General features: G+C 45.4%; 1 pseudogene; it reads left to right on the top strand.

The window, feature by feature from the left end:
- Positions 1–5881: 5881 nt before the first annotated feature.
- Positions 5882–6862, top strand: LOC144129789 (uncharacterized; annotated as a pseudogene).
- Positions 6863–7146: the final 284 nt, after the last annotated feature.

Here is a 7146-nt window from a genome sequence, read left to right as displayed (position 1 = left end):
TCTGCAACGGCGACCACGCCTTAATGTGGAATCGGTCAGATGGGGCAAGGATAACGAAAGGACTGTCAAGGAGCAATACTTTGAGCATATGAAGACGTGCCACACCAATTTTGAACTGCACGAAATTGGCTTTATCATTGACCCAGATGTATGGTTTGGTGTAAATGCATGTGAATTTTGTTTTATCACTATTTAGAAGGTTAGCCAATGTTATATGATCGGCCATGATCTGAAAGCATTTCATTGCACAAATCCAAGGTTTCATGTGTAAAGTTTGTCGTAGTTTCGGCCGATTGTGAAACGAAAAAGCTTGCTTGTGTTGGCTGTTTGTTTATCTACTGCAGCACAAGCTGTGTGGAGCTTAAAATGGATAGCATTTGCTGTCCTTATTTTTCACATAGTTAACAATCAATTAGTTTTATACACTGATACCGCTCAAGAAGAAAGCGGGTAATGGCCCTGAAAGAAGGCCTTTCAACCTGCAGCATCGAGTGTCATGATGACACAGTCAATCCACCACGCCAGCAGGTGGGAGGCTGATCAACCACATCATGATAGTCTGTCAATGCCACTGGTTTGAGGGCTTCCTTAGAAATGCATCTGTTGTTTCTTTCTCGAGTTGCATCAAATTATACTATCTTTTGTGAAGTGTGCAAAAAAATACGAACTGTTGTTTTGAATTAAATTTCCAGTTCTGTTCTTCTGTTCAATATTTTTCATTGCCACACACTGTTTCCGTGCAGGCCCCTTTCCTAGGCGCAACACCTGATGGGCTGTGGAGCTGCTCTTGCCATGGAGTGGGACTCGTCGAAATTAAGTGCCCGTGGCCTTTGAGGGAGCCTAACCACAGCGCGCTCGAAGCTCCATACCTCAACGACCAAGGTCATCTTATTGAGAAGCATCCATATTATACACAGGTGCAGACTCAGTTGCACGTGGGCAGGAAAGACAATGCGCACTTCATTGTTGGCTGCCACACGAAATGTCAATAACTGAAGTGAAATATAATGCAGAGTTTTTTAGGCCTCTGCTACAGAAAGCTCGTTCAGCTTGGGAAGCATATGTACTACCAGCTCTTCTGGAGTAAGCTGGAGTAATCTCGAGCCTTGATCTCAGAGATGTGAGGCGCATGCAAAAGAAAATTCAGCGCAGAATTCAAGCCCCCCAGGCGCAACGTTGGAGGTCATTCTGTGAAACGCTTGATCCACGGAAACTTTTGTCAAACATCTGGAATGTCGTTCGTGGCCTCCGAACATCCCCACACCAGCTGCACCCTTTCAAGTCTCTCGCACTCTACCAACGACGTGGCGAGGTCGAGGTAGCTGAGGATGTCTGCGCTAGGGTAGCAGGGCCATCCACCCCATCCGCAACGCTGCATTGCAGCGACGCTCCCGCTTCTCAGGATTCTCGGATGGAACTTGATGCCGCGCTGGCTTGTTGCTGACGGTCATCACTGCCGGGACCCGACTGTCAACCATGCTCTGCACTTGCAAACCTTGGACAAGAAGCTAGGCGTGTGCTTTTGGCGTATTACAACAAATCATGGAATGAGGGCACAGTTCCAGACAAGTGGAAGTCCAGCCATCCAGTTCCGCTCCTGAAACCAGGGAAATCGCCACTTGACCCGACATCATACCGTCCAATTGTGCTGACTAGCTGCGTTGGTAAACTACTGGAAAGGATGGTGCTTACACGTATTGAGTGGTATATGTAGTTATATACGTATATATCCCGCTATAATGTCCGGGTTTTACGCCTATTTTTTTAGGAAATGCAGTGTGTTGGTGTCTGCTCATTCCATGCTCGCTTCTTTTCTTTGTTGCATTGCAATGTACAATGACGTATACCTGCACCACTCTGGCTGGCAGGATTGAATGAATTAATGAATGAATAAATAAATAAATAAATAAATAAATAAATAAACAAATAAATAAATAAATAAATAACAATTTTTCTACAATGGAACACATGTCTACAGAAGATTCGACCAGAAAATACAACAGGTTAAACATGGACAGTCGTTTACAACAGCAAAATACTCTTCTCATGACAAGCAAGCTGAAATGCACATTTCTATAAAAGCAATGAGGAGCACAGGACCCAAGAGGCCATACACACACAAGATGAAAATAACAGCAGACAAAGCAAAGTAGACAATACAAACATATTACAGCACGTGTGTATAAGCACTTAGTCTTCTGCAGGACTTAGAATGGTTGTGCAGAGAGTCAGATGCGCTGCTGACCTAAAGGATGGGAGTTCAGTACAAGCTGCTTAGGTGGAAAAATCTCGACGGAGTTGAATTACAAAGGCCCATGTATTTATATATCTAATTGCCGCCAAAGGATGCCAAGACCGATCACAGTCCTTCACATTGCAAGACAAGTATTTGGGCTAGTCAGTTTGAATTCTCTGACATAATTCCAGCATAACAATACGTGGCACAGTGGCTTTGGCCACTGATTCCAAGGTTGGCGAGTCAAGAATCGCTGCGGCAGCACTATTTTGATGGAGGCAAAACACCACTTTGCTGGCCACGTTATAACTCGCATAAAGAACCCCAGATGGTCTAACTTAATCTTGACCTATCCACTACTGAGTCCCTCATGGCCATTTTGTCACTTCCGGACGCTAAACCCCACAATTCAGTTCTTGGCACGATAAATTACATTCACAAGAGAGGCCACATTACAGTGATATAACGGAAGCATCTATCCTAGTGCATCGTGTGCTTTCTGGTGAGTTTTTTATTACGCTGCATTTATGTCCTCCAAAATGTCCCTCACAGCAAAGTTGTTGCTTCATAATGTTACAAACGACGTGCCACTATTACTACTACTGTTCTGCAGGAATTTTTCACTTCAAATTACTGTAGTGGTTGATTGATAGTGTGAATATGATGTATTGTGGAATATCCTTTACGAAAGCCTGCCTGATCATTTGGTTGATTAAAGTCTAACGTTGCCCTCACTCTATTAGCGATTACCTTAGTAATACTTTGTAGGCAACGGATAGTAAGCTGATCGGCCTGTAATTTTTCAAGTCCTTGACGTCTCCCTTCTTATGAATTAAGATAATGTTTGCATTCTTCCAAGCTTCTGGTACAGTCGAGGTCATAAGGCATTGCGTATACAGGGTGGCTAGTTTTTCTAGCACGATGTCCCCTCCATCCTTCAGCAGATCTGCTGTTACCTGATCCTCCCCAGCTGCTTTTCCCCTTTTCATTGCTTCTAAGGCTTTCTTTACTTCATCTTTCGTTACTGGCGGGATGACGCATTGCTGTGCACTGCTGTCTTTCTCATTAACGCTCTGATTACATTGGCTACTATACAGGTCTGTGTAGAACTCTTCGGCTACGTTAACTATCTTATCCATATTGCTAATGACATTGCCCTGCTTGTCTCTTAATGCATAAATCGTGTTTTTACCTATGCCTAGTTTCCTCTTCACTGTTTTTAGGCTACCTCCGTTCTTTATAGCATGCTCGATTTTCTCCATATTAAACTTCCTTATGTCGGCTACCTTGCGCTTATTTATTAACACTGATAGCTCCGGTTAGCTAGGGTTAGATGCCCTCATATTTTGGCGCTTCTTAATCAGATCTTTCGTCACCTGAGATAGCTTCCCGGTATAAGTACACAAAAGCTTAAGTGAAACAATGTGAAAAACAGCATAAGCACTCTCAGAAGTACGATGGCGCTCCCACAGCATACACACACGCACGAAAAAAACTAGAAACAAAATTGATGCGCTGAACCACAGATGAGCATAACAAATGAAGGCTTAAACTTCAGATGCTAGCTCCAAGAACTTCACTGTACACCATTTCCTGTGACTGACTGAGCGCATTCCTTCGCTCTATATAAAGACATAAAGCAGTTCCTACCAATGATGGCACGTTCAATACACCCCAGTCAATGTAAACCCTTTCCCAGCTCACACTCATGAATTTAATTCCACAGTGCAGTAATTTCCAGCAGACCCTCCGTGCATGAGCGAGCACGCACAATGTCCAAGGAAAGCGTTTAAATATATTCGTTACCTTGACTGCAGTGTTTTTATAGCTTTTATGACATTGGGTAAGCACAGCAGTAAGTAGAGTACCCATAATTATCCAAGTTTGTTTTCGCCTTCGGGCGAAACACGTCACTGCTCGCCTCGCTCACTGCAAACTGAACCAGAGAGCTGCGCGGCGGCTGCGTTTTTATGGAGGAAAAACGCTAAGGCGCCCGTGTGCTGTGCGATGTCAGTGCACGTTAAAGATCCCCAGGTGGTCGAAATTATTCCGGAGCCCTCCACTACGGCACTTCATTCTTCCTTTCTTTCACTCCCTCCCTTATCCCTTCCCTAACGGCGCGGTTCAGGTGTCCAACGATATATGAGACAGATACTGCGCCATTTCCTTTCCCCAAAAAAAACAATTATTATTAGAGCTGCGTTGGCTGCGTCCGCCTTTCGCCACCGCTGTTAACCAGGTGGCGCCTCTCGCGCGCGCCAAACTGCAGCGCACGGAGCCTATAGACAAGCGTCAGTCTGTGATGTCAAACAGATGCGGCGGCGCTGGCGTCAGCAGTGACTTTCGTTGTGTAGGCAAAAAGCGGGACCTGCCGCATTCGGTCTGCTGTGTCGGCTGTGCGTTCTTTGTTTTTACGGCATCATTTGCGACATGCCGACTAGTTGTGTGGCAGTTAGTTGTGCCGAGAGGCACAAGAAAGGAAGCGGGATAATTTTCCACAAGTTTCCTGCGGATGAACAGCGTAGAAAGCAGTGGATAGCGGCTGTTAAGCGGGACAAGTGGACACCTTCGGCGACGGATCGGCTCTGCGGCCAGCATTTCATCTCAGGTAAAAATTAGGGTTTCTTGTTCGGTTCTTCATCTGCATGATTCCTGTCTAGTTGCGCGCAAAGCCGCAGGCATGAATGCCTGCGACATTTTCGTGCTCCTTGGAGCACTGAACGCCCTACACAGCACAAGCAGTGGGTATCTGTGTATCCGTCGTGTGCTGCCAAGTGCTACCCGCCGTTAATGAACGCAGGGAGGCCGTCGTCAGATTCATGCCACCCGGACTTCGTGCCAAGCATCTTTGCGCACAGAAAGAAGGATAGGAGAGCTGCAGCGGGTCGTCTGCAGCGTGCAGCACAGCGAGCCGCCGAATGGGATGTTGCTGAAGCAGCGTGGGACTCTGCAAGCAGTACGATACGTTGTTTCTCCTGTGTTGCGACTTTCGCAAGCTGCAGAAAATTACTTTTTTCAGCAGCGGTGTAGAAATGCCTAGAAAGCGATGAAACATCGCTATCCAAGTCATGTCGTGCCATTTTCCAAACTGCATAATTTTTTCATTCCAGGTTGTTCAGAGCGTGATGAAACTTCACCAGATTCGTCTGCCGAAGTTTCTTTGGAGTCCGGTGACATCGACACGAGTGTGGTCTGCTCCACGCGCGATGATAGTCCAGGTATGGTGTAGACAAGTAAAATTAGGTCCACACTTCACACAGGCAAGAGCTGATGAATGGTGCGTATGAAGCAAGCAGCTACACAACAGAGCTTTCAGCAGCCTTTGTCAGATGTTGACGCCAGTATGACTGCAGTGAATAGCAGTTGTGAGGAGTATTTTTGGTTTTCTTTTAGCCATCATTATTATTTTTTTTGTGCTCAGGAAAGTGCTAGTAAGAGGCTATGACATCATAAAAAATCCAATTTTCACAAGGCTTTCTCATTGATTATTACTATTTGTTGTAGGTGACCTCCCATCACGTGCCGTGCCAGTTGTTGCTGTGCCATGTTATATCTGCAGTGAGTAAATGACCATTCCGAGTTCTTTCATAGAAGCCTCTTGAGTAAACTGAACAAACCTTTCTTTTATCAGAGGAACAGTATGCCATGTTGGAGGTGGAAATCAAGAGGCTGGAGAAAGAAAACGACAGGCTGCAGAGGGACAATAAAGTTCTGAAAGCTGCGGTAAAGGGTGGACAACACAATGGAACTTGTGACCAAGCAGCTCCGTTCTCGGCCCGGGCTTTAACAGAGCAGTGTGTTCAGTTGTACACAGGTTTGCCTAATATTGCAACATTTCTGTTTATTGTTACACTGGTGCAAACAGTTGGCATATATGTACCAAGCAGGTGTAACCTTGCTGATGTGGTGCTCATCATCCTGATGAAGCTACGGCTGGCACTGCTCAATGCTTACCTTAGCTTTAGGTTTTGCCTGTCGGAAACAACAGTGGGCAGAGTGATGGCCAAGAACATCCCATTATTGTCAGCAGAGCTCAAGCGCTTTATTCTGTGGTCATCAAAGGAAGATGCCAAAAGGAATATGCCTATGGTGATGCAGAGAAAGTACCCAGATTTCATTGCAATAATTGATTGTGCTGAGTGTAGAATCCAGATACCTCTGGGCTTCTAGTCACGATCCCAAACGTATTCCCACTACAAAGGATCAAACACTATCAAATTTCTGGTGGCAATTACGCCATGTGGCTCAATCAGCTTTCTTTCGAAGTGCTGGGCTGGGCGATCCTCGGACGAAGTCATAGTAACCAAATGCGGCTTTATTGAGCGCTTGGAGGCAGGTGACATAGTCTTTGCTGACAGAGGCTTTTTAGCCAAGGAGGATGTAGCAAGGCAGGGGGCTCAGTTGGTTGTTCCGCCGTTCACAAGAGGGAAAAGGCAGCTGTTTGCTAAGGAAACTGAAGAGGCACGGCAGATTTCTAAAGTGCGGATACATGTGTAACGTGCAATTGGCCGCATGAAAGTGTTTCATATACTGAGAGACAGAATGCCAATCACACTTGTCAAGTATGCAACTGACATAACGATCATTTGCGCAGCCATCACAAACATGAAGCCACTATTGGCATAAATGAATATTTTCTTTGTACTCCTGACGTCAGGTTAGCTTCCCTAAAATTGGTGAAATATGCTGATCAAACAGCTACTATAGTCCTCCATAAAGTCAGCAATAAAATTCCAATAAGGAAGGGCGTCAGGCAAGGAGACACGATCTCGCCAATGCTGTTCACCGCATGTTTACAGGAGGTATTTCGAGGCCTGAATTGGGAACAGTTGGTAATAAGAATAAATTTAGAATACCTAAATAATCTGCGATTTGCTGATGACATTGCCTTGCTGAGTCACTCAGGAGGT

Source organism: Amblyomma americanum, chromosome 1 (genome assembly GCF_052857255.1).
Source record: "Amblyomma americanum isolate KBUSLIRL-KWMA chromosome 1, ASM5285725v1, whole genome shotgun sequence".
Classification (NCBI taxonomy): Eukaryota; Metazoa; Arthropoda; class Arachnida; order Ixodida; family Ixodidae; genus Amblyomma; species Amblyomma americanum.
The sequence above is the reverse complement of the archived record's forward strand: the minus strand, read 5'-3'. Positions and strand labels throughout refer to the sequence as shown.